At 43.2% G+C, this 25,608-nt stretch overlaps 1 protein-coding gene across 4 annotated transcripts in view; it reads left to right on the forward strand.

Moving 5' to 3' along the window:
* The window catches only part of nphp4 (nephronophthisis 4), a 226,391-nt gene that overhangs the window by 28,384 nt on the left and 172,399 nt on the right, over nt 1-25,608 (forward strand). The gene's annotated exons all lie outside the window — the stretch shown is intronic.

Raw genomic sequence — 25,608 nt, forward strand, 5'->3', positions numbered from 1 at the left:
TACAGAACCCATGAATAGACCTTACCAGAATGTCTCAGGACTGTGATCACCCTGTAGTTGGAACACACCCTGCGGTCCCCCTTTTTAAATAAGGGGACCACCACCCCGGTCTGCCAGTCCAGTGGGACTGCCCCCGAAGTCCACACGATATTGCAGAGCCGCGTCAGCCAACACAGCCCCACAACATCCAGACCCTTAAGGAACTCTGGGCGATCTCATCCACCCCTGGAGCCTTGCCACAGAGGAGCTTTTTAACCACCTCAGTGACCTCAGCACCAGAGATTTGAGAGGCCAACCCAAAGTCCCCAGACACTGCTTCCTCACTGGAAGACGTGTCGGTGGGATTGAGGAGGTCTTCGAAGTATTCTGCCCACCGAATGTCCTGAGTAGAGGTCAGCAGCACACCGTCCCCACTATAGATAGTGTTGGTAGCGCACTAGGAGGTAGAAATTGAAGCTCCTTCTTACAGAAGACTCTGCCAGACGTTCCCAGTAGACCCTGGCAAAACGTTTTGGCCTGCTTGGTCTGATCGGCATTCTCCACCACCATCTGAGCCAACTCACCACCAGGTAGTGGTCAGTTGACAGCTCTGCCCCTTTCTTCACCCGAGTGTCCAGGACATACGGCCGCAGGTCAGATGAAACAACAACAAAGTCAATCATCAAGCTGCGGCCTAAGGTATTCTGGTGCCAAGAGCACATATGGGCTGCATGGTGGCGTAGTGGTTAGCACTGTTGCCTCGCAACACGAAGGTCGCAGGTTCGAAACTCGGCTGCGGCCTTTCTGCGTGGAGTTGCGTGTTCTCCCCATGCATGCGTGGGTTTTCTCCGGGTACTCCGGTTTCCCCCACAGATCACAACATGCCCTATAGGTAAAAAAAGAAAAATTGTAAGTCGCTTTGGGTAAAAGTGTCTGCTAAGCACATAAACATAAACATAAGCATATGGACACCTTTATGTCTGAACATGGTAATAATAAATAATAATACATTTTATTTATAATGTGCTGTACAACACAGAGGTAATCTCAAAGTGCTACAGAGTATAGGGGACAGGTATAAGGTACACAGCTAGTTAAATAAACAGTTAAAAATTTCAGGATACTATCAGGTATGGAAAATAAAAACAGACCCCAGAAATAGATAAAACCCATCTAAAAAGTCATTACAGTAGATACAATAGATGAAACCCATCTATAAAGTCATTACAGTAGATGCAAACAATAAGTAAAAAAAACAACACAATAAAGTAAAGTAAAACACACAATAGGTCGTTGTGCACTAGAAAGCCTTATTAAACAAAAAGGTCTTGAGGCCTTTTTTGAAAACCTCCACAGATTGTGTGGCCCTTAGAAACTCTGGGAGAGAATTCCAAAATTGAGGGGCCACTGCCTTGAAGGACCTGTCTCCCGTAGTGGAGAGTTTAGTCAGTGGTTGGTGCAAGCGGTGTGAAGAGGTGGTAGATCGGAAGGTTCTTGTGGCAGTGTGGTGTGAGATGTTCACTCAGATAGGCAGGAGCAGTTTCATGGATGCACTAGTGTGTAAGAAGGCCAATTTTGTACTGAACTCGATATTAGATGGGCAGCCAATGAAGTGATCTCAGAACGGGAGTGATATGATCACATTTGCATCTCCTCATCAGGACCCGGGCAGCTGAATTCTGGATGTGCTGGAGTTTTTGTATGCTCTTTCCGGGGGCCCCAGTTAGGAGGGAATTGCAATAGTCCAAACTGGAGGAGATTAGGGTTGTCACGGTAACCAGTGTAGCGGTAAACCCCAGTAAAAAGTTTTATAAAAATATATTATCTCGGTGGATTACCGTGGCTGCGGTGTAGGCGCGGTGACCCTTACCAGCCACCGTATCATCTGCTGAAGTTGCCGGCGGCACATGCACACTTTGTTGTTTACAACCAAAACTTTCTTGAAGCTAAAGCTGAAATAATGGCCAAAGGAGGAGACGGCAGCACTCAGGACATTTATTATTCCTCAAAGAAGACAAAGTCGGAAGTATAGGCATTTTTTGTATATTTGAAGAATGCCGAGGGACAGTTGATAGAAGATGGCTATCCTGTTTGCAGCACGTGCAGGAAAAGGTGTCTGTGAATGGCTGCAACGCTTCAAATCTCATGACACATCTGCGTGACCATCACCCACAACTCTACAGTCAACGCAAGGCAAGCTAACGTTAGCTTTTTAGCTAAAAATGCGTGATCCGAAAATTTGGGTTGAGGGAGAATGCAACGAGTCGCTATATAAAGCAACAGCAGCGCCCGTTACCTGCATATAAACCGTGTCGCGGACACCCCCATATTGAAATGCCGCTATGCATAAAAAGCATTACGGGGCTCCCAGGGGCAGATAAGAGTTGGTCTCTCTCCGAGAATAATTATGAATTTAACAAAGATTACTGCCTGATGACATTTTCCCAAATCTGCAAAGCTCACCGGAAGGACACAAACCGAGTACAATATTTTCCTGATATAGGGTTTATTACTCAAGTAAGGGTAAAAAAAGTATCTGATTAGAAGGCTACTTGAGTACTGAGTATCGTCTGGTCTAATATTTTTAAAATGATGACATCAAACAGACAAAAAATAAGAAGCTATGGGCAAATATTGGTATTTTAAAAACTAAAAGGGAAATATGTAAACAAATAAACAACATAATTACAAAATAACACATTTTAGGCTAAATTTAGACACAAACTGAGGACAATATTTTCCTGATATACAGGGTTTATTTAGTTGTCTTAAAATGTAACACGTTTAAAAAAATACCGCTATAATACCGAAAACCGTGATAATTTTGGTCACAATAACCATGAGGTAAAATTTTCACACCGTGACAACCCTAGAGGAGATAAATGCATGGACCAGCTTCTTTGCATCTGGCTGGGAAGGGGGGCGGAGTTTAGCAATGTTTTTGAGGTGGAAAAAAGAGATCTTGCAGAGGTGGCGGATGTTGGTGTCAAATGTAAGATTTGAATCTAGTTTGATACCAAGATTTGTTACAGAAGAAGAAAGGGGAATGTCATGACCGAAAATGGAAATACTGCTAAGGGAGAGAGACTGTGTTTGATGTGGAGTGCCGATGATGATAGCTTCAATTTTATTACTGTTTAGTTGAAGAAAATTGGCAGCCATCCATGTCCTCATCTTCTCCAGGCAGACCTGAAGTACAGATGGAAGAGTTTTAGGTGTAGTGGAGTCCATTTTCATGTATAACTGAGTGTCGTCTGCATAACAGTGAAACGATATGTTGTATTTATGGAGAATTTGTCCAAGTGGAAGCATGTAGATGGAGAAAAGGGTTGGCCCAAGAACCGACCCCAGTGATACTCCACAATTGACAGTGTGGGGGGATGAATGACATTTTCCTAAAGCTACATATTCCATTCTGCCTGTGACGTACTCCTGGAACCAATGTAGTGTTCATTATGGACAATCCATGATTGGCACAGAAGTCCAACAACAAAACACCACTCGAATTCAGGTCAGGGGGGCCGTTCATCCCAACCACACCTCTCCAGGTCTCACTGTCGTTGCCCATGTGAGCGTTTAAGTCCCCCAGCAGAACGAGGGAGTCACTAGAAGGAGCGCTTTCCAGCACCCCCTCCAAGGTCTCCGAAAAAGGTGGGTAGTCTTAACTGTAGTTTGGTGCATGAGCACAGACCACAGTCAGAACCCATCCCCCCACACGTAGGCGGAGGGAGGCTACCGTCTCATTCACTGGGTTAAACCCCAACGTATAGGCACCAAGATGGGGGTCAACTAGTATGCCCACCCCTGCTCGGCGCCTCTCAGTGGGAGCAACTCCAGAGTGGTAGAAAGTCCAACCCCTCTCAAGGAAACTGGTTCCAGAGCCAGAGCCATTTGTTGAGGTGAGTCCGACTATATCTAGTCGGAACCTCTCAACTTCACACACCAACTCAGGCTCCTTCCCCATCAGAGAGGTGACATTCCATGTGCCAAGAGCCAGCTTCTGTAGCCGAGGATCAGATCGCCAAGGGCCCCGTCCTCGACTACCACACGTCACACACTGCACTTGACCTCTTTGGCCCCTCCCACAAGTGGTGAGCCCATGGGAAGGGGGATCCACGTTTCCTCTCCAGGCTGTGCCCGGCCGGGCTCCATGGGTGAAAGCCCGGCCACCAGGCGCTCGCCAACGTGCCCCACCTCCAGGCCTGGCTCCAGAGGGGGGCCCCAGTGACCCACGTCCGGGTGAGGGAACACGGTTTCCATTTATATAATTCATCATAAGAGGTCTTCGGGCTGCTCTTTGTCTGATCCCTCACCTAGGACCTGTTTGCCATGGGTGGCCCTACCAGAGGCAGAAAGCCTCAGACAACTTAGCTCCTAGGATCATTGAGACACTCAAACCCCTCCACCATGGTGAGGTGGCAGCCTTATTTTTTCAGTGAGTCCAAATAAGCGGTTAATTTCTTGAAGCACACATTTGAAACTGTAATGAGAGCCTCAAAGTAATGAAGGTAATCAGAGCTTTGACAGAACATAAACAGGAGTTGAGGTTTGTTTGTTTCTTACAGCTGTTCGTCTTTCCTCTGAGTTTATTACACGCTTGCAGCTTTCAGATGGATCCAAACGAGTCTGGAAAGTGAGCTACATGCATCCACAAATGTGGCAAATCAGCTGTGACTTCTTTATTAATTCATAAATAGTAATAATTCCTGACACAGAGGCAAGCGTGATCATGACCTAATGGTAAATCACAATCTGTCCTTATCTAGAACTCATCAGGAGAGCTGTCACACACAGACTTGAAGCTTTGTTTCCTAGCAGCATGGGCGTCGCACCCGTGGGGGATGTGGGGGATTCAACACCCATACTTTTCTTATTGAGATTGTTCAACACCCACACTTTTCCAGCCGTTTTGCTCACCTCCACACCAGTCTGGTTTCTCTACGTCGCACTCATTCTATTTGCCTCATCTCCTTCTTCCCTTCCCTCTTCTGTTTCTCCTTGAAACCCGACAGCCGATGTCGGGTTTCAAGGAGAGCAGGAGAGGGAGGGAGGGAAGAGCACGACTGAATTCATAATTTTACATCTTGACATTAGCTGTACAAACTCTCAGTTTGATAAAGTGAAGAACAACAATTTGCAGAGGTGTATAAATGGCGCAGCACCAGGTTTTCATTTTTGGGTGGGCCACGGTAATTTTGGACGGACCTTAAGAAGCAGTGACTTAAGTGAAGCAGGCAGGTCGCGCTAGAAAATTTCGTTTAAAAAAACGTCATAAATTTTTTCCCCCGTCGTTTTTATTTCAAAAATATGAAGTAAAAACTCACAATTTAATATTCATTCATTTTTCATTTATAGGCACCAGAATGCATTACCTGCACTTCTAATGTTTACCTCTCAACGTAGGACTCTTTCATAAGGGTACGTGCACACCGGTAGTTGTTATTCATGGGGCAAAATCTCCCACATTTAAAAAAAAAAACATCTTCCAGTAAAAGCAAAGCATCCAGCCCACCTCTCCAAATGCTTAAAATGTGCATCAGCCGCTAGTTAGGCGCGCCGCGCGCACCGTCAGCTACGTCAGCCCAGACAAGAGCAGAGCAAATAGAGAAAGAATAGAGGATAATTCTGTCCGGATGTGGATGGAGATTACATTTTACAGCAGCCTGATCATCATTTAAATACGTAAACCATCACCTGTCTTCTAGTCCACGCTATCAGCATTATTTTAATTGGTGTTTGTGCGCGCACGTTTTCCTTTTCAAACACTGGTCTAACCAACCAGACCAGCGTGTCCAGTAACATATTAATGTTACACTTCATGTAGGCTAGGAACATTTCACCTGCCGTGGCCCGACCGCTTCTGCTCCACATAAACTTTGTGCGTGATCAAATGTCTCTACAGGTGCTTTCTGAGCTGAAGAGGCTATTCTGCCTCAGACACCTCATGCGTCTCCATATTAGAGACGGGAACAAGCGCTATTCAGCCAAAGTTTCATAATCAGAGAACATTTTTCCAAGTGACACATCCCTCAGAGAGACCGGGTTTCCAGACCGCTTCAGTGGGAGGAAATCTTACCGCATGTGCCGTCTGCGCTATGGAAATATCTGTAACCTGCCATTTAACTGTTTGGCCTTCTTGTGAAGATTGTTGCAAAGAGAATTAACCAAATTTGATTAACCCCAGAGCCATGCACACTGCACTGTTCTCCGTGACTGTAAATGAGGGGGAAACGATTTAATCGGATCCTTCTCTTTTCAACATGGTTTAATGTAAAGTTTCATTCAGTACAAACTTTAGTTACACCAATCTAACGAGACAGAGCCTGGATTTGTATTCTGAACAGTTTAAACATGTTTAAAATGGAGACATGCGTGACTCGTCTAAAGTTCGCACCTGCTCCGCTATTATGGAAATTAAACTAACAAGATGAATAACATAAAATTATTTTTGGCACAGACAACATCCCCCACACTTTTGAAAAGCTTGCAACGCGCCTGCCTAGCAGCCCTTCTCAAGGTGAATCGAAGCTTCCTGAATATTGTTTCCACCGCTCGCTGTCAAAAGGCATGTGATAATGTCTTTTCCATTATGTGTGTTTGCGTGTGTGCTCTTCGACCCATTTGTTAGTAAAATGTCTCATAAACTACACGGCAGATTTAAAAACACTCTCTGAAAATAAGGATCAGATTAACTTTTTGAGTCCATCCAATTCAAGATGGCCACCAGATCCAACTGACTATAGAAACAAAAAAAAAAGATAAAGATTTACAGATGATCATCTGCATCCTTCTCGGCCGGATTTGAAGGCAGCTTAAGTCACAGAGGCAAGATGAAGGCTGTATCCTTCACAGCTCACCGTGTCCAGAGAAGCAGGCCGCACAGTTTTCTAACAATGGCAGACTAAAATTACAGGCATTATTGTAATATAAGCTTAAAATGGTTAGATTTAGAGCTTAAATAATTTACGTTTAATATTTTAAGTCATTTTTTAACAATAATGATTCTAACTTTTAACAACAGAGCTTTTGTTTTGAGCACAGCTGCTGTAACTACTTCATGTTTAAAAAGTAACAAAAAAGCTCGGAAAACTTTTGAGCTCCATTCTACGTAGCTTCTGTTCAGCGTTGTTGTGGTTGCTAAGTGACAGGACATTCGTCAAGCTAAGGGCAGGAATAAATCGGAAGACTAGATGGTCCAAATTCACAGCCCGCTTGTTTCCCGTCTACCCGGTCGACCAAGGATCCGGCCTACGTGGACCCTGAATTTGGACACACTCTTAGTGTGTTTCACAAATACTAGGTGTCCAAATCACTAGTTTGATCACTATACAATATTATGTCAATACCGTGCATTACGATTCAATGTTTGCCAATGTCTCAAATTCAGTCACAATATACCACTTCAATGGGTTCAATTTAGGATCGCTGATCGATATGAAACAATCGCTAGTTTCTTCATTTAACACATCCGGTGGTGTGCAGGAACAAGTGGAGATGGCATGTCAGCAGAGTTTTAAAATAAAACAATTTTCAAAATAAAAGAGTTTGATAAATAGTTGTATCAATTGTCCTGTTTTTAGGATCAGTGACTATATAATAAATGTATCAATGTAGATCGATGTATTGTTACACTTCTAACGGATACTGAGCTACTGTGCCATAATGTTATCAAGATTGGACTAAAAACTGATCTGAGTTTAAACCTCTGGCATGTTATATTTAGTTTACATTCAATAAAACAAACAGTGAAGGCAGTTGTAGAAGTTTCTCATAAAATTTAAACACAAATAAAGTAAAATCCCAATGATGATGTGGAGTTGGCGCACCCTCTCTCAGCCTACTGATGCAGTTTATAAACAGCTTTGTTAATAAATCCAAGGGAAATAGTTCCACAGGACTATGAGTTACCAGTTACCATCATAATCAGCTCTCGTCTCATCTGACATTTATAATAATTGGGCTTTAATTTACATATGGGCATGAGAGGCAGAATTACAATTAGTTCCCCAGATATCTAGGAAGAGGAGATCAGTTACAGAACAACTTTACATCCAGATGCAAATTTATCTATTTTAGTGTTTAGTTATTAAATAAACTTTTTAAATGTGATCTATGACTCTGAGCTCGTAAGGATATATACATCAATAAAAAAAGCCTTCAAGTACAAACAAATAACTCTTTTCTTGTTTTTTTGCAGCACTTTTTGTTGTTTAGTCGTAAAGTGGAATTGCAGAAGCTTTACCTCCCACTAATAGAGACAGTCTCTCTCTCTCTCTCTCTCTCTCTCTCTCTCTCTCTCTCTCTCTCTCTCTCTCTCTCTCTCTCTCTATCTCTCTCTCTCTCTCTCTCTCTCTCTCTCTCTCTCTCTCTCTCTCTCTATCTCTATCTCTATCTCTCTATCTCTCTCTCTCTCTCTCTCTCTCTCTCTATCTCTCTCTCTCTCTCTCTCTCTCTCTCTCTCTCTCTCTCTCTCTCTCTCTCTCTCGTGCCTGGATGAATATGTGCCAGTACAGACTCACACTCTAAATCAGGGGTGTTCAATTAAAATTTAGCAAGGTCTGTTAAAAGAACGTTTTCCTCAAGCGACTAGCCATTATGTGAGTATGCATACACGCTGCTTTCAGGAAAAAAACAATAAAAATAGTCACTTTTCTTTTTCCTTTTCTTCTATTTCACATATAAACAATCACACCAAACAAAAAGCCAATGTAGCCGGGCACCATTTTCCCTGCCAAACTGGATTCTTAGCCTTATTAATGCTCTCAGTTCAGATTATAGTAGTTGTGTTTGCCAAGATAAATAAATCTGTTACATAACAGACGACAATAATCACCACGCTCTCTGAGTCAAATTGATTTAATTCCAGTGGGAGAATGAACTCAGGTTTCTCCAGCGTAGATGAAAACCTTCAAACTTTTGAGGGGTGTGTATTAACAAGAATGTAGCGGTACAATATACATCACAATGCAGGGGAGACGATACCATATATTACCATACTAAAAGCCAGACAATATTTTCAATTTTTATGACTGAATTTAATTGGAAAACTTGGGCCAAACTCTTGTAAGACACATCCAGTGTTTTTGTGAGATCTCATCATGTTGTCACAATGAAGACGGTAAAAGCTGTTGCCCCCTAGCAGTCGGAGTTTGAATTGCACCGCACAAAAGTTTGCTTGTAAATTCTCAATGACGAATTGATACTGCTTTTAAATACATGTTCAGTATAATAACACACAATGCCACTATATTTCAGTGTATTGATATTTGTTCAAAGCTGCTTTAGCAAATTTACGGAACAAGCTAGGTTTTGAACACAAACACGATCACAGAACATTCACACTTCTCCTGGAGTATCTTCCCTGAGACGCTTCTGCCGGAACCAGAGACCCACAATGTTGGAGGAAACAAGATATTTCTAAACAGCCATCACTGTTTTCCATGTCCAAATGTTTCTTGTTGTCCGTGACTTTCCTTTTGGGACTCTGGTAGTTTGCCTTAAAGTTGAAGTGGTAGCAGCTGGCTGTTTATCCTCTGATAATATTGAACGGAGAACCTCTCACACCAGTGGTGTTCTGTAGCAAAATACGCGAGCACGTTATGAGTAGAGGACACAGGAAATGCGGTGGTCTGGCAAGACTGACAACCGGATCGTCCAATGGTTGCTTTTAGTCCAAAATCAGCTATTGGCAAATGTTTTAATAAAATGCGAGAGAACCACTAACGTTGTTAGGAGGCATAAAAAGAAAATGTTTGAAGCTAATTTGTTTCCCAAGTTTGCCATTATAGCTTTAGGTGCCTATTTAGTTTCAGTTTTTCCTCTTTTTTGTGAGATCGTCATGCCAACGCTCCACAATAGTATAACTTTTGTAGGTTTTCTGTGTGTCTGCCTCTTCCCTGCACACAGACTGCTGGTACCTGGCTCAGCAAACATAACCTTTGCAAAATTGATAACTATGAAAGGGATGTCTCAGTATAAGCCATCAGAGCGTACGAATGAAGGCGTTAGAGTAGATCCATGGCTTCAAGTGAATTTATTTACATGAGTAAAACAACAAAACTCAGAAGAACATTCATTGCCGCCGTAGATACCAGCTTCTGTTTTTGAGTCTTTGGTGCAGCGATTCTATAAAAGATTTCTAGCTGGTACATCTTCTAACGTGCTGCAAAAGAAAGTTTTTTTCTTTATCAACAAACAGTAGAGCGGGAGTTTCCACCATTGATCATACTAGCCTAGCACCTTTGCTCTGTCGTTGTTGGAGCTTCTTTTTGCAACTTGACCAGCTTTCTCCAGTGTCCTTTATCTACCACCGCCGCAGATTATTGATCAGTTTTAGTATTTTCTCATTGAACGTACCTCTCAAATCCCTTACAACTGAGATTTTATATGAGTATATTTTCCCATCCCTCATTTTTGCTACGTTAATTTTTAAGAATTTTTTTTTATATCAGTTTTGTTTACATTAATTTAAACATTGTTTTTGAAGATCAACCAATCAGTCTCATTCTTCACACAGTGGAGCTGGTTCTCTGTTCTCCGGCCAGCTATTGTACTCTGTCCACAGGAGTTCTGGGGTAGGTTGACATTCAGTCTGCTGTTTGCAGGACACAATGCTGTGTTGGGACCACACTAGTAAAAGTGGACAGAAAGAAAAGGTCAGAAAAGACAATAAATGCTTTGCCTCCTGGAAGTTTGAGCCAGGATTTTTGCATTCTAGTTCCTCTTACTGTGAAAATAACGACAGATGAAAGTGAGTTCACAGCGAGACTCTGGGCAAAGCCAAATATGTAGAAATGTCAGGGAGTTTAGGTTTGCATCGTGTATTTTTACAGAACATGATTAGAAATAATAAAAGGGATAATGGTGACGTTATAAGTACAGATGGTTAGAATATTTTTAAATTTAGTTAAAGTTGTAGTTTTCTCTGATGGGCTGCGCAGTGGTGCAGTGGTTTGAGCTGTTGCCTTGTAGCAAGAAGTTTCTGGGTTCGCTTCCCGGCCTGGGATCTTTCTGCATGGAGTTTGCATGTTCTCCCTGTGCATGCGTGGGTTTTCTCCGGGTACTCCGGATTCCTCCCGCAGTCTAAAAACATGACTGTTAGGTTGATTGGTCTGTCCAAATTGTCCTTAGGTGTGAGTGTGTGTGTGTGATTGTTTGTCCTGTGTGTCTCTGTGTTGCCCTGCAATGGACTGGCTCTCCGTCCAGGGTGTACCCCGCCTGATTGCCCGTTGACCGCTGGAGATAGGAGCGTTAAGAAAATGATGGATGGTTTTCTCTGATATTTTGTATTAATGCATTACCTTTCAAGGCTTATATCCCATTGGTGCTCTATAATTTCTCATAGATAACATTTCTGTCAAAGCAGAAGCTCGTCTAAGCTCATCTTGAGCTTGTATGCAAACATTTGTTACCTTGATGTGTTGTTTTGCCCTTACTGCCTAATGTCCTCTGCTAATGAGAATAAAAAAATTGTTTTCTGCACTAAAACAAGATCTGTGTACAAAGCGTGCGTGAGTTTAAGTCTAATTTGATGTTATTAGAAATATTGTAATGCCCGTCAAGGTGACAATCATGGGACCACTGCGGTGAGATCATGATCAAGGAAATGATCAGACTCAGCAGTACGAAATTAGTTGATAAGGCAAACGTTAAAGGTGCCTTTTAAATGCACTGAAATCTTTTACTTCACTTTTTCCTTAAAACTGAAAACTGACTGAAAGGACCAAAATTCATTATAAAACAAAATAGTGCAAAATGTGTATGTTTCCTACCTACCTACAGACCGACCATCCGACGCATCCATCCATCCACCAACACTATAGTGTTATAAATCAAATATACGCAAGTATATAGATGTCATGCATTTGGATGCCAGAGTGTGTGTTCTTCTGTCCTTGCTGCCTTCACACCACAATCTAATACACACCCATACTCTTAAATTTTTGGGATTTCTGTACAATTCTGGACACATGTGCAACAGAAGGTGGGTCCAAGCAAGTGAGAATGATTGTTCCGGTCTTGCACAAACTTGGTGGAAATGTAAAGACATCGAGTAAGATAGTGTTTAAAGATGTATTATGTAGAACTGATGTAAAGATGACATTCTGTGGTAAAATGTGGTTACTGCAACTCTGGAGCTTTTTGTCAGCCGTCTTAAAATTACAATTGTCAGCGTTGCAGTATTAGCTTGCAGGAGACACGTCAACCCCGCACTCACTGATGGTAAACAGTCGTTATGTACCTCCATCCTTTGTTTTGAAAGGAGAAAAAACTGACAGTATCTGCAGCCAGCTGGAAATGAAATATGTTTCAGTGTAACCTTCCTTCCAAAAAGACTAAAACATTAGATTATTTTGGGATTTTCTCACTATAATATTCTCACTATATTATTACATACTGCACCTTTAATTCTCTTAACTTATTGTATTTGGTATTTTCAACATTTTAAACTGTGTCAAATTAAAGTTGAATTCAGTAACTGATTAAATTAGAACAAAAACCAGAAAAGTGCTATAAGAAAGAGCTGGGCTGGTGGAGAATAGAATATACAAGCAACAATAAAACTGCTTAATGTGGTAGAGAAGTCACAGCAGCTAGTGTCAGTATCAAAAGACAGGAAAAGGAAAGACGATGGATGGAAGGAAGTTGTCCTGTGAGGTTTCACGTCCTTAAGGATGGGAAGAAAAAGAAACAAAAGGAAGAAACAAGCCTGAAAGGGGACAATAAACTGGTTTGATCTAAGTTTCTTTTTATCCAACTGGGAGAAAAGAGGGAAGGAGCTATCAGAGAATGATAAGGATGGGAGTGCTGCTCTGGGGACCTCTTAATGTGACGAACAGATGGTACATTGTGTTCACATTAGCATATCTTAATTTGAAGCAATAAAATGATGCATTTACTTTCTGTGTATGTCAGTGTGTAGTGAGATGCAGGTACAGTGCCATGACAAGTTGCGTCTCTGAGGGACCAACATGCCTCTGTCATGGCCCCTAAATTAAAGATGGCTCAAAGGAATCATGACATTTAAATATCAGGCAGTTTACAAAAGACTGAATAACAAAGGAGTACTTTCAAAACCCCAAAGTAAACTGGTGTGAGCTGTATAAACATAAAAGCACACCGCAGAGGGAGAACATCACAAACCGGCAAAGTCACTGGAAGTGGGCTGCTTCCTCTAAACCCTAAACCTCATAAATGGAATAACTGAACCAAAACCAAAGACGGAAATGCAGGTAAGTACCAAACCCAGCTAATTACCAAAAAATGAGTAAATAACATGGTAGAAAGGACAAAGTGACCCTACATACAGGCTGCTCAGACAATCAGCTCTGCAAAGAGAACAACAGATGTATTAGTAAAGGAGAAAATTGTAAGAATGAAGTAGGAATGACGTCCTGTAGTTAAATTTGGTCACCGCAGGCCAGTTTTCTAAGCAGAAAGGTACATTCTCCCTGCCGTTCTGTGAGTTTCATGACTGTTGCCAGTTATGGATTAGTGCCAGAAGATTTTAAATGACCAGCAAAAATGAGTCACAGTAAGTTGATTAGTAGATAAATACATTGTCTCATCTGATGTTGTCACTCGAGTGTTTTACAGTAGGGAGCACTTACTACACTTATTACGGTTATATGTGTCCGGCATTAGAGGTAGTTGCTTGTGTTTTGCTGTTAGCTTGCTGTTAAGAACGACTCATTAAAGGAAGGAAAACGTCACAATTTACTCATTATTCACTTCATACATACATTTCACTGTAATATCAAGCTGTTGGTAATTGAAAAAGTAGCCTGAGATATTTGTAGACTATTTGCTTCTAATTCATGGTTAGCATTCTTAGCTCAGCGTATGCCTCTAGCCTTCTTTACCCGGTGTTAGAGTAAAACAAAAGGATGTCATGTCTTCTTAGGGGTACAAGAAATTACTTCTGGGTCGCTCCTGTTTACTAACTTTGGTTCTTTAAACAACTCTGGAGCTTTTTGCTCACATGTGTTGAAATACAAATGCCGTCACTGCAGCGTTATCTCGGCGGAGACATGGCAACCTCACTGATTGTAAATGGTAACTATATACCGTCATTTTTTTTAAAGGAGGCAAATTGACAACCCATGAGCCACCTGAGAATGAAATCTGTTCCAGCTTAACCTTTCTTCCAACATGATTGAGACATTATACGTTTTTGTGATTATTTCACTTTAGAATTCTTACATATTGCCCCTTTAAGACAACAATATTCATTAACTTCTAGCATAGAGCAACACTTCTGTGGCCAATATTTTTAGTGCTTTAGCCCCTTTTTGTATGTAACTTTATTGTGTCCCAAATACATTGGTAAGGAATCTGTCTTGATGCAGAAAGGGTTGAAAATGCAACAAACACACAAAATGAACAAAAATACATGTAATTACTGTTCATGAAAATATGCAAAAATCACCCACTTTACTAAGAGTTGCTGCCTTTTAGAGGATCAATCATTTTATAATTTTTTTCTGTTTTAATTATTTGTTGAAAGTATAAATTTTTTGCAGCCATACTCTGGTGTGTGTTATTGTTAGTGCTCATCATTTAAAGAAGTCTAAACAGAATCTTCTGAACTTCACGTCAAACAAGCCAACAGGGATCACTTTAAAAGTCTCAGTCCACTTCAAATCCGACTCTGGTTTGGCTTGACTGAGCAAAGATCAGAACTTACTCCTATTTGTCTTTATTTCCAGCTGACCTACTTCTTCTGAGCAAATGGGAGTTCTGCTGCTCATTATAGTCAGTTCAGGCATCAGTTCCACTGTTTATTTGCTGCGAATCAATTTTTTCTTTTGTGTGTGCTTGAAACACAGGATCTCCTGGCACTATTTTGAATCCCTTATTTATTTGAAGTTCTTTCTGAGGTTTCTGCTGGCAACAATACCATGCTATAACAGTCTCATTGAACCCCTATCCTAAAATATACCAATGATTTGAATCTTTTGGAAGTTTTGCCACCAGAAAAATGTCTGTCATGCAATAGCATGTGACATTATTAGTATAAATTTATCAGGCAGCATTGCGTTTGGTCCTTTATAGAATTTGCCAGTGTGAATACCAAGAAAATGTGGTCTTGACCAGGGAAGACACCATAAATCTCCCTGCAGTGCATTCTTTTTTTTCTGCAGAGTTGTTACCATACCATATAATTGTGTAAGTGGTAGGGCTGCACAATACAAAGCAAATATCATCATCACGATCTTGGCATGTGCAATAAATAACAGAAATAATCACAATCAATGGTCAGCTCAAATGTTTGCTACACATAATGCATTTTATGTTTATTTGGCAGATGCGTTTATCCAAAGTGACGTACAACTGTTAACCTATAGGACATGTTGGGACCTGTGGGGGAAACCAGAGGAACCCAGAGGAAACCTACGCATGCATGGAAAGAACATGCAACTCCACACAGAAAGGCTGTTCTAACAACTGTGTCACCATGCAGCCCCTATGTTGTCAATCAAACAGAAGCATGACGTTTTTGACAAATCAAATAGAGCTCTTCACACATTTGGCCAGTCGGGTGGGTTCTTATAGGTTAGATTCCCGCTCCCTAGGCAGATGACAATTTGGATGGCTAGCAAACACCTGAGTTAGGTTTGTTCAACTCTTTCTGCAGATTCTGCTTTTCCCAGGATTTATTAATTTTTCTTGTTCATTTTCTTTTTCCCCTTTCCTCACATCTTTAGATGACAAATTTAGCTTTTGCCATTTTTATTATATTATTGGCTGCATGGTGGCGCAGTGGTTAGCACTGTTGCCTCGCAGCACGAAGGTTGCAGGTTCGAGGCTCGGCTCGGCTGCGGCCTTTCTGCGTGGAGTTGCGTGTTCTTCCCATGCATGCGTGGGTTTCCTCCGGGTACTCCGGTTTCCCCCACAGATCACAACATGCCCCATAGGTTAAAAATTGTAAGTCGCTTTGGATAAAAGTGTCTGCCAAATAAATAAACATATTTTTTGGTCATTTTAAAATTTCTTAGTTTTAAATTTTTTTGTTCTTTAGTTAACAATTTGTTTATTTATTGCAAGTCATCGCAATATTAATCACTGTTATCATGCATCGCAGTTTTCCTAATATTGTGCAGTCCTAGTAAGTACACTCTAAATATTGCAGCAGCAGAACTTAATTCTGAGGCTCCTGGGACAACTTCCTGCTTTCTTCTGAGTTTACAGGAAATTCATTCCCTTTTTTAATACGCAGACTCTGCTAAATGTTCACACTAAATCCTCTTGAGACATGTGTTCACAAGACACTCAGACACATGTTCCACTTGCCAATTAGGAGATCTTAAATGAGTCATTCCACTGCTTTTCCTGTACGCTAAATTATTTCAACTGCTTACCTTTGGCTGGTATATTTCATTGACAAGTCATCAGCAAACGAGCGGGGTCTCCATAGACACATTTGAAGCTGCTGAACCCGCAACAAAGCTACCTGCATTTTCTTTCATAAACAAGTAAAACAATAGCCTGGAAATGTAGACAAATAGTAAAAGATTTTTACTTTGCAGGTCGGTCTAGCCACGCTCCATTCTAGCCTCAGCAGGTCTACCATCGGTCTGGTCTACCATGGTTTAATGTCTTGCAAATCATAGCACTCTATAATTGTTGGGCGTGCTCTAAAGATGGCGTCGGCTCAGGAACATCTCTTGTTTGAAATGGTTTTGGCAACAACTTTGATTGATTTAAACCTGAGCTAGGGCTGGGCAATAAATCAGAAATTTCTGACTCATCGTGATAATTTTTCTAATGTCAATACATTTTATAACAAAAAATGACAAGATGTCTGTAGGTTGGCAACATTCATGTCCCTTTAAGAAGCTGTACCACCTTGAGTAATGTAAAAATGTGACTCAACGTAATACACGTGACAGCCCCATCTAGTGGACAACTTTTGTCTCCACGCATACCTGTAGTTATTGTCTATTCATCGTTATCGAGGTGAAATCCTCAATATATCATGACATTAATTTTAGGCCATATCGCCCAGCCCTAACCTGAGGTTATCTTCAGTAATTTATTTAGCGAAAGGATGTATTTGCCTCCTCTTCTTCTACTTCTTCGACGGTCTATGACTGCCCCGTCGACTGATTTTCTTAGTGATGAATACATCAAGTTGTTTGTTGCTCTGATTGTTCCCAGAACTCTCCAGTTGTCTGCGGAGACAGTTTGAAAGACAACCTTAGACTCCGCTCCATGACTGGGTTGTTTCAGTGGGTTGTGGCCAGACTATACATTTACACATATAAGATGGCTTGCCAGGCTATTATAATTACTCAATCGTAATTAATGTATTATTTTGCTTTACTTTTTAGAATGTTTCGGAGTTCAAAAAGTCACAGAAATATATTTAAATTATGTTTTATTGTCTTATTTAAGGAACATTCTTGATTCTCATGGAAAAATGTTAAGTTCTAAGCTTTAATGTTCATGTTTATTTATTTGGCAGACACTTTTATCCAAAGAAACTTACAATTTATAACCTATAGGGCATGTTGTGGTCTGTGGGGGAAACCGGAGTACCCGGAGGAAACCCACACATGCATGGGGAAAACATGCAACTGCATGCAGAAAGGCCGCAGCCGAGTTTCGAACCTGCAACCTTCGTGCTGCGAGGCAACAGTGCTAACAACTGCGCCACCATGCAGCTGTATTTTTTTTAAATCTTGACTGGGAATTTCTATTTTCCCTATATTTCCGTTGTTGTTTTAAACATTTGTTGTGGTCTCTAGTATGGTTGAATGCCTTATGAGCCATTCTCTGTGGAAAAAAAAGCTCTGGCGCTCCTATGTCAAGGGGTAGAGGTTTTTCGGAGGTGTACGAGGGAACTACAGGGTTACAGTTGTGACTCACTAATATAGATGATATGCAAATGCCTCATCTCTGATTGGCTAACAGCAACATAACTCTTCGCCTGCTTTGTTCCCTCATCTTTGGTAAAAAATTCAACCACAAGCCCAAACATGTTCCGCCATGTTGTGGTGTTGCAAATGGTTTAGCTTCTACTAGCCAAGATGTGTTCTTCTCTCACCTTGTCACAAAATCAATGCAGCTTTCCAGTGGGTGGTTGTCAAGGTAGGTGAGGCCATGAACACTCATTTTCCATCACGTAGAAGAGACTGGCATTTTCTGACCTGACTGGGTTCCTATTCCCTTTCTGTGGCTAATGCAGGCGATTAGCATGCATATGTAACTCAGAGTGACCAATTTAGTGTTACACAGGTTCTCTGTGAACGAGGCCTTTACCAGTGTTTATCTTCTAATTCGCTGTGTTTCCAGAACACATTTAGGAAAGATGTATAGTCTTACAATAAAACTGTATCTTAGCGACACCGCAACAAAGATCAATCCACCTACGTTAACTTTGAACTTCATTTGATGTGAAAATATCTTCAAAATGTCAACTTTCCATTCCCTATCAAATAACTTTAAATCAACTTTTGTCAACTAATAAGAGCCTACAGAAGTGTTTTCCTTACATCTTGGTATATTTTCCCCTCTTTTCTCATTCAACCTTCTAGGAAATCTGAGCCATTTTGGTCACCTAATCCTCCAGCGTCCTTGGTTTCACATCTCTTGCCAAGTTTCTGCTTGGCTCACTCCAAGGATCACTGCTATTGCTGCAAGGAAATTTTGCAGTGGTTTACCAGTCTATGCACAGCATCTGACTGAAACTCAGGCTTGATGCATAATAACAAGAAATAAATGATGAAAAAGAATTAGACACTTGGTCACCATCTGTGTCAGGAACGCTCGGTTTGATTCGTCACCTTTTTACTATCCATCCCACCGCCTTTTCAGTTTTAAGGTAAAAGACACTTTTTCAATAAAAAAGCTGACTTTGCTTCAGAAAGTGTTTTCAGAAGAGTGAAAGCTGTGCTGCAACCTCAGAGATTTCCCCAGACCAGTTTTCTGTTTCATTTTTAGAAGTAAGCACCCTTTTTTCCGTTGCCACCCAACAATTTGAGTGAGTTTAAGCTTTTTGACTATGATGAGTCATGGACATGGAGGTAGGGAGCACACAGGGATCCAGTCTATCATCATCTTCCCCTCTCAATCTCCCCCACAGAGACTTTAAAGATAAAACCAGCTTCTCTGTCCTCAAAATGGACTAAAAGCAGCATAAAAAACAAATGGACAAACTTACTGTAAACTGTTCACGTACCATGACCTAAAAATGACTTATTTCTATATTGAATTAAGATGATTTAAATAAAAAGTTAGTATTGATGTTTTTTTTGGAGAATAAAATTATGTTTTATTTTAGCGTTTATCAGAACTACATGGTAGGAAATTACCCTAACGAGGATTTTTTTATTCTAACTGCATTTTCTGACTTGAAAAGTCTTAAATTTCAAATTTTTGGGTGAATCTGTTGTTAGTATGTACTATCCAAACAGACAAGTTCCTTCAAATGTGTAGGGATGCACCGATCAGGTTTTTTGCTGCCGATCACCGATACCGATATCAAAGAATGCTGATCACCGATACCGATCACCGATACCGATCACGTGGATTGGCCAGAAATTTTCTACAACATTATAATGAGTGCTACAAACTACATAATCTGGGAATAAAGGAAATGTAACCTAATCTAAAATGGTCTGTATTAGGGTTGTCACGGTGTGGAAATTTAACCTCACGGTTATTGTGACCAAAATTACCACGGTTTTCGGTATTATCGCAGTATTTTTTTTAAACGTGTTACATTTTCACACAATTAAATAAACCCTGTATGTCAGGAAATATTGTCCTCAGTTTGTGTCTAAATTTTGCCTAAAATGTGTTATTTTGTAATTATGTTGTTTATTTTTTTACATTTTTCCCCTTTAGTCTTTAAAATACCAATATTTGCCCATAACTTCGTATTTTATGTCTGTTTGATGTCATCATTTAAAAATATTAGACCAGATGATACTCAGTACTCAAGTAGCCTTCTAATCAGATACTTTTTTTTTTACCCTTACTTGAGCAATCCGTATTTCAGGAAAATATTGTCCTCGGTTTGTGTCCTTCCAGTGAGCTTTGCAGATGTGGGAAAATGTCATCAGGCAGTAATCATTGTCTCGTCTCGTCTCGTCTCGTCTTCCTCCGCTTATCCGGGTCCGGGTCGCGGGGGCAGCATCCCAACTAGGGAGCTCCAGGCCGTCCTCTCCCCGGCCTTGTCCACCAGCTCCTCCGGCAGGACCCCAAGGCGTTCCCGGACCAGATTGGAGATGTAACCTCTCCAACGTGTCCTGGGTCGACCCGGGGGCCTTCTGCCGGCAGGACATGCCCGAAACACCTCCCCGGGGAGGCGTCCAGGAGGCATCCTGACCAGATGCCCAAACCACCTCAACTGGCTCCTTTCGATCCGGAGGAGCAGCGGTTCTACTCCGAGTCCCTCCCGAATGTCCGAGCTCCTCACCCTATCTCTAAGGCTGAGCCCGGCCACCCTACGGAGGAAACTCATTTCGGCCGCTTGTATCCGCGATCTCATTCTTTCGGTCATTACCCAAAGCTCATGACCATAGGTGAGGATTGGGACGTAGATCGACCGGTAAATCGAGAGCCTGGCTTTCTGGCTCAGCTCCCTCTTCCCCACGACAGATCGGCTCAGCGTCCGCATCACTGCAGACGCCGAACCAATCCGCCTGTCGATCTCCCGATCCCTCCTACCCTCACTCGTGAACAAGACCCCGAGATACTTAAACTCCTCCACTTGAGGTAGGACCTCTCCCCCGACCCGGAGGTGGCAAGCCACCCTTTTCCGGTCGAGAACCATGGTCTCAGATTTGGAGGTGCTGATCCTCATCCCAGCCGCTTCACATTCGGCCGCGAACCTACCCAGCAAGAGCTGAAGGTCAGAGCTGGATGAAGCTAGGAGGACCACATCATCCGCAAAAAGCAGAGACGAGATTCTCCTGCCACCAAACTCGACACACTCCACACCACGGCTGCGTCTAGAAATTCTGTCCATAAAAGTGATGAACAGAACCGGTGACAAAGGGCAGCCCTGGCGGAGTCCAACCCTCACTGGGAACAGGTCCGACTTACTACCGGCTATGCGGACCAAACTCACGCTCCTCTGGTAAAGGGACTGAATGGCCCTTAACAGAAAGCCACCCACCCCATACTCCTGGAGCGTCCCCCACAGGGTGCCCCTGGGGACACGGTCATAAGCCTTCTCCAAATCCACAAAGCACATGTGGATTGGTTGGGCAAACTCCCATGCCCCCTCCATCACCCTTGCAAGGGTATAGAGCTGGTCCACAGTTCCACGGCCAGGACGAAAACCACATTGCTCCTCCTCTATCTGAGATTCAACTATCGATCGGACCCTCCTCTCCAGTACCTTGGAGTAGACCTTTCCAGGGAGGCTGAGGAGTGTGATCCCCCTATAGTTGGAACACACCCTCAGGTCACCCTTCTTAAAGATGGGGACCACCACCCCGGTCTGCCACTCCCTAGGAACTGCCCCCGATGACCACGCAATGTTGTAGAGACGTGTCAACCATGACAGCCCTACAACATCCATAGCCTTGAGATACCCAGGACGAACCTCATCCGCCCCCGGGGCTCCGCCGCTGTGTAGTTGTTTGACTACCTCAGCAACTTCTGCCCCCGAGATCGGACAGTCCATCCCCAGGCCTCCCAGCTCTGGTTCCTCCTCGGAATGCGCATTGGTGGGATTGAGGAGCTCCTCAAAGTATTCCTTCCACCGTCCGACTATAGCCTCAGTTGACGTCAGCAGCTCCCCATCCCCACTGTAAACAGTGTGAGCGAGTTGCTGCCTTCCTCTCCTGAGGCGCCGGACAGTTTGCCAGAACCTCTTTGGAGCCGATCGATAGTCTTTCTCCATGGCCTCACCAAACTCCTCCCACGCCCGAGATTTTGCCTCGGCAACTGCCACTGCTGCACCCCGCTTGGCTATCCGGTACCTGTCTGCTGCCTCCGGAGACCCACAGACCAGCCACGCCCTGTAGGCCTCCTTCTTCAGCCTGACGGCTCCCCGAACCTCTGGTGTCCACCAGCGGGTACGGGGGTTGCCACCACGACTGGCACCGGCCACCTTACGACCACAGCTAGCAACAGCCGCCTCGACAATCGCAGAGTGGAACAAGGCCCACTCGGACTCAATGTCCCCCACTGCTCTCGGGACGTGGTCAAAGCTCTGCCGGAGGTGGGAGTTGAAGACCGTCTTGACAGGTTCTTCTGCCAGGCGTTCCCAGCAGACCCTCACTATGCGTTTGGGTCTGCCAGGTCTACGCGGCATGTTCCCTTGCCATCTGATCCAACTCACCACCAGGTGGTGATCAGTTGACAGCTCCGCCCCTCTCTTCACTCGGGTGTCCAAAACATACGGCCGCAGGTCAGATGATACGACTACAAAATCTATCATCAACCTGTGACCTAGGCTGCCCTGGTACCAAGTGTACCGGTGGGCATCCTTATGTTCGAACATGGTGTTCGTTATGGCCAAACTGCGGCTTGCACAGAAGTCCAATAACAAAACACCGCTCGAGTTCAGATTAGGTGGGCCGTTCCTCCCAATCACACCCCTCCAGGTCAAGCTGTCATTGCCCACGTGAGCATTGAAGTCCCCCAGCAGGACAATGGAGTCCCCTGATGGAGCAATATGTAGCACTCGTCCCAGGGACTCCAAAAAGGGTGGGTACTCTGAACTGATATTTGGCCCATAAGCACAAACAACAGTCAGGACCCGTTCCCCGACCCGAAGGCGCAAGGAAGCTACCCTCTTGTCCCCCGGGGTAAACCCCAACACACAGGCAGAGAGTCTCGGGGCTAACAAAAAGCCAACCCCAGCCCTCCGCCTCTCACCCGGAGCAACTCCAGCAAAGTAGAGTGTCCAACCCCTCTCCAGGTCTCGGGTTCCAGAGCCAATGCTATGTGTCGAGGTGAGTCCGACTATATCTAGCCGGTACCGCTCAACCTCTGCCACAAGCTCCGGCTCCTTCCCCGCCAGCGAGGTGACGTTCCATGTCCCAAAAACTAGTTTTCTTGTCCGGGGATTGGACCGCCAAGGCTCCCGCCTTGGTCTGCCACCCGATTCACATTGCACCGGACCCTTCATGTTCCTCCTGCGGGTGGTGGGTCCACAGTTGGACGAGCCCATGTATCCGGTTCGGGCTGGGCCCGGCCGGGCCCCATGGGCGAAAGCCCGGCCACCAGGCGCTCGCTCACGGGCCCCAACCCCAGGCCTGGCTCCAGGGTGGGACCCCGGTAACCCTCCGGGCCGGGTACTCCGACTCTTCGTTTTAACCGCCATGAAAGATCCTTCGAACCGTTCTTTGTCTCACCCTTCACCTAAGACCAATTTGTCATGGGAGACCCTACCAGGGGCACTAAGTGCCCCAGACAACATAGCTCCTAGGATCATTAGGGCACTCAAACTCCTCCACCACGATAAGGTGACGGTTCAATCATTGTTAAATTCATAATTATTCTCGGAGAGAGACCAACTCTTATCTGCCCCTGGGAGCCCCGTAATGCATAGCGTCATTTCAACATGGGGGTGTCCGCGACACGGTTTATATGCAGGTAGCGGCGCTGCGGCTGCTTTATATAGCCACTCGTTGCATTCTCCCTCAACCCAAATCCTCGGATCACGCATTTTAGCTAAAACGCTAACGTTAACTTGCCTTGAGTTGACTGTAGAGTTGTGGGTGATGGTCACGCAGATGTGTCATGAGATTTGAAGCGTTGCTGCCTTTCACAGACACTTTTTCTGCTCGTGCTGCAAACAGGATAGCCGCCCGTCTTCTATAAACTCCCTCGGCATTCTTCAGATATCTAAAATATGCCCGTACTTCCGACTTTGTCTTCTTTGAGGGATAATAAATGTCCTCCTGAGCGCTGCCGTCTCCTCCTTTGACCATTATTTCAGCTTTAGCTTCAAGAAAGTTTTGTTGTAAACAAAGCGCGTATGTGCCGCCGGCAACTTCTGCAGATGATACGGTGGCTGGTAAGGGTCACCGCGCCTACACCGCAGCCACGGTAAACCCACCAAGATAATATAGTTTTTTAAAAACAAGACGGTTATTATTGTCAACTTTTTTTTTTTTTTTTTACCGGGGTTTAGCGCTACACTGGTTACCGTGACAACCCTACCTGATCGGTTTGCTTTGATCTATTTTGAAAATTCCGATCAAAACCGATAGGGGCGCTATCGGCCGATTACGATCAAATGCCGATCCATCGGTGCATCCCTACAAATGTGCACATTGTGACTCAGTAGTCAGTCAATACAGGTATTTTACTTGCTGTAAGGCTTTTGTAGCAAAGACAAGTATTAAAACACTTTAAAATGCCATGATTATTTTCAACTTAACAATTTATTTTGTCACCACTTTTATCTAGACTCTAAGATTTTATGTGTTTGTTCTTGGTCATTCTTTACAAAAGGAAATTGACTTATATATATCTAAAACATGTGTTTGCATACTTATTTGTAGGCACTTATATGTTCGGTTCATGATAGTTGGAACATAACATCTCCACCTTCTGTTCCTGAAGAGGGAAGCCATGGTATTTCATTCATGAGTACTTTAGGAGCCATAGCTTGCAACGTTGAGATGCCAGGCCGTTGAGGTACTTTTTAAACAAAGACAAGTACAGCTAAACATTCAAACTAAAATAAAAATCTGTACATGCAGCAGCAGAAAAGGAATTACAATAATCAGCAAGGGTCACAAACAAAAAAAAAAAACTTCTCCGTCACCTGGGGAGTGTTGAAATGCACTTCCCTGCCAGGACAACAGAGGGCATTCTGGGATATCCCATTGCAGTCATGTCTCCGGTCCAGTGTGTTGTGTTTATGTATTTCAGACTTTTGAACACTGACATATTTGTCATTCATTCTCTGCCACCTCTTTATGCAGTCTCCACCTCTAAACCCACGTTTCCCCTCATTTCTGTCCACGAGTAAAACGTTTGCTGCGTTTCATTGTACTCCGTCAGTCGCAGCTGTGAAAACATTTATATCGTCTGCCTTTTTCTGTGAGGCATTCTTCATTCTGCTCTGTGCATGCTGCGAAATATTGTGGCGCTCTTTCTATTTTTTTTAGAGGAATGGTGGTGCTTTAGATGAATTTAAAGTAAACGGCATCCTGACCGACGTCAGGCTTACGGTCTCAAATTGTAAAAATTTGGACACGTCTCCCTCAATTTAGATATGAAGTTCATGATGCCTGTTCTTTCTATACTTATTCTGCACAGTTTTTTAAATTCGGCAATAGTTTTTTGGTAAGAAAGGTGGATTATTCTTTACATGCTCTGACAGTTTTGGCTTCTCACTTGATACCTTCTTTATGAGTTGACGTGGCTTACATCTGGAGTCCCCGGTGCGCGTCGTGTGGGAGGGGCATGACGTTAGTTGTACCCACGCAGACACTAGTTTAATGACAGATGTTGGAGCCAGATGATTAGGTAAAGGCTTTGCTAATCAACATTGACCTGGTTATAGTTTCAGACACCATTTCACTGGCTGTTGATGCTTGTCATTCTTCAGCAGGTCGCTGTAAAATCACAAGTAGTTAGTGAACGGGTTTAGCTTTGCTGTGAGCTTTTGAGTTTTAACATGATGGATCTAACACTGCCTACATTTCCTGC

Source organism: Nothobranchius furzeri, chromosome 15 (assembly GCF_043380555.1).
Source record: "Nothobranchius furzeri strain GRZ-AD chromosome 15, NfurGRZ-RIMD1, whole genome shotgun sequence".
In the NCBI taxonomy this organism is placed as follows: domain Eukaryota; kingdom Metazoa; phylum Chordata; class Actinopteri; order Cyprinodontiformes; family Nothobranchiidae; genus Nothobranchius; species Nothobranchius furzeri.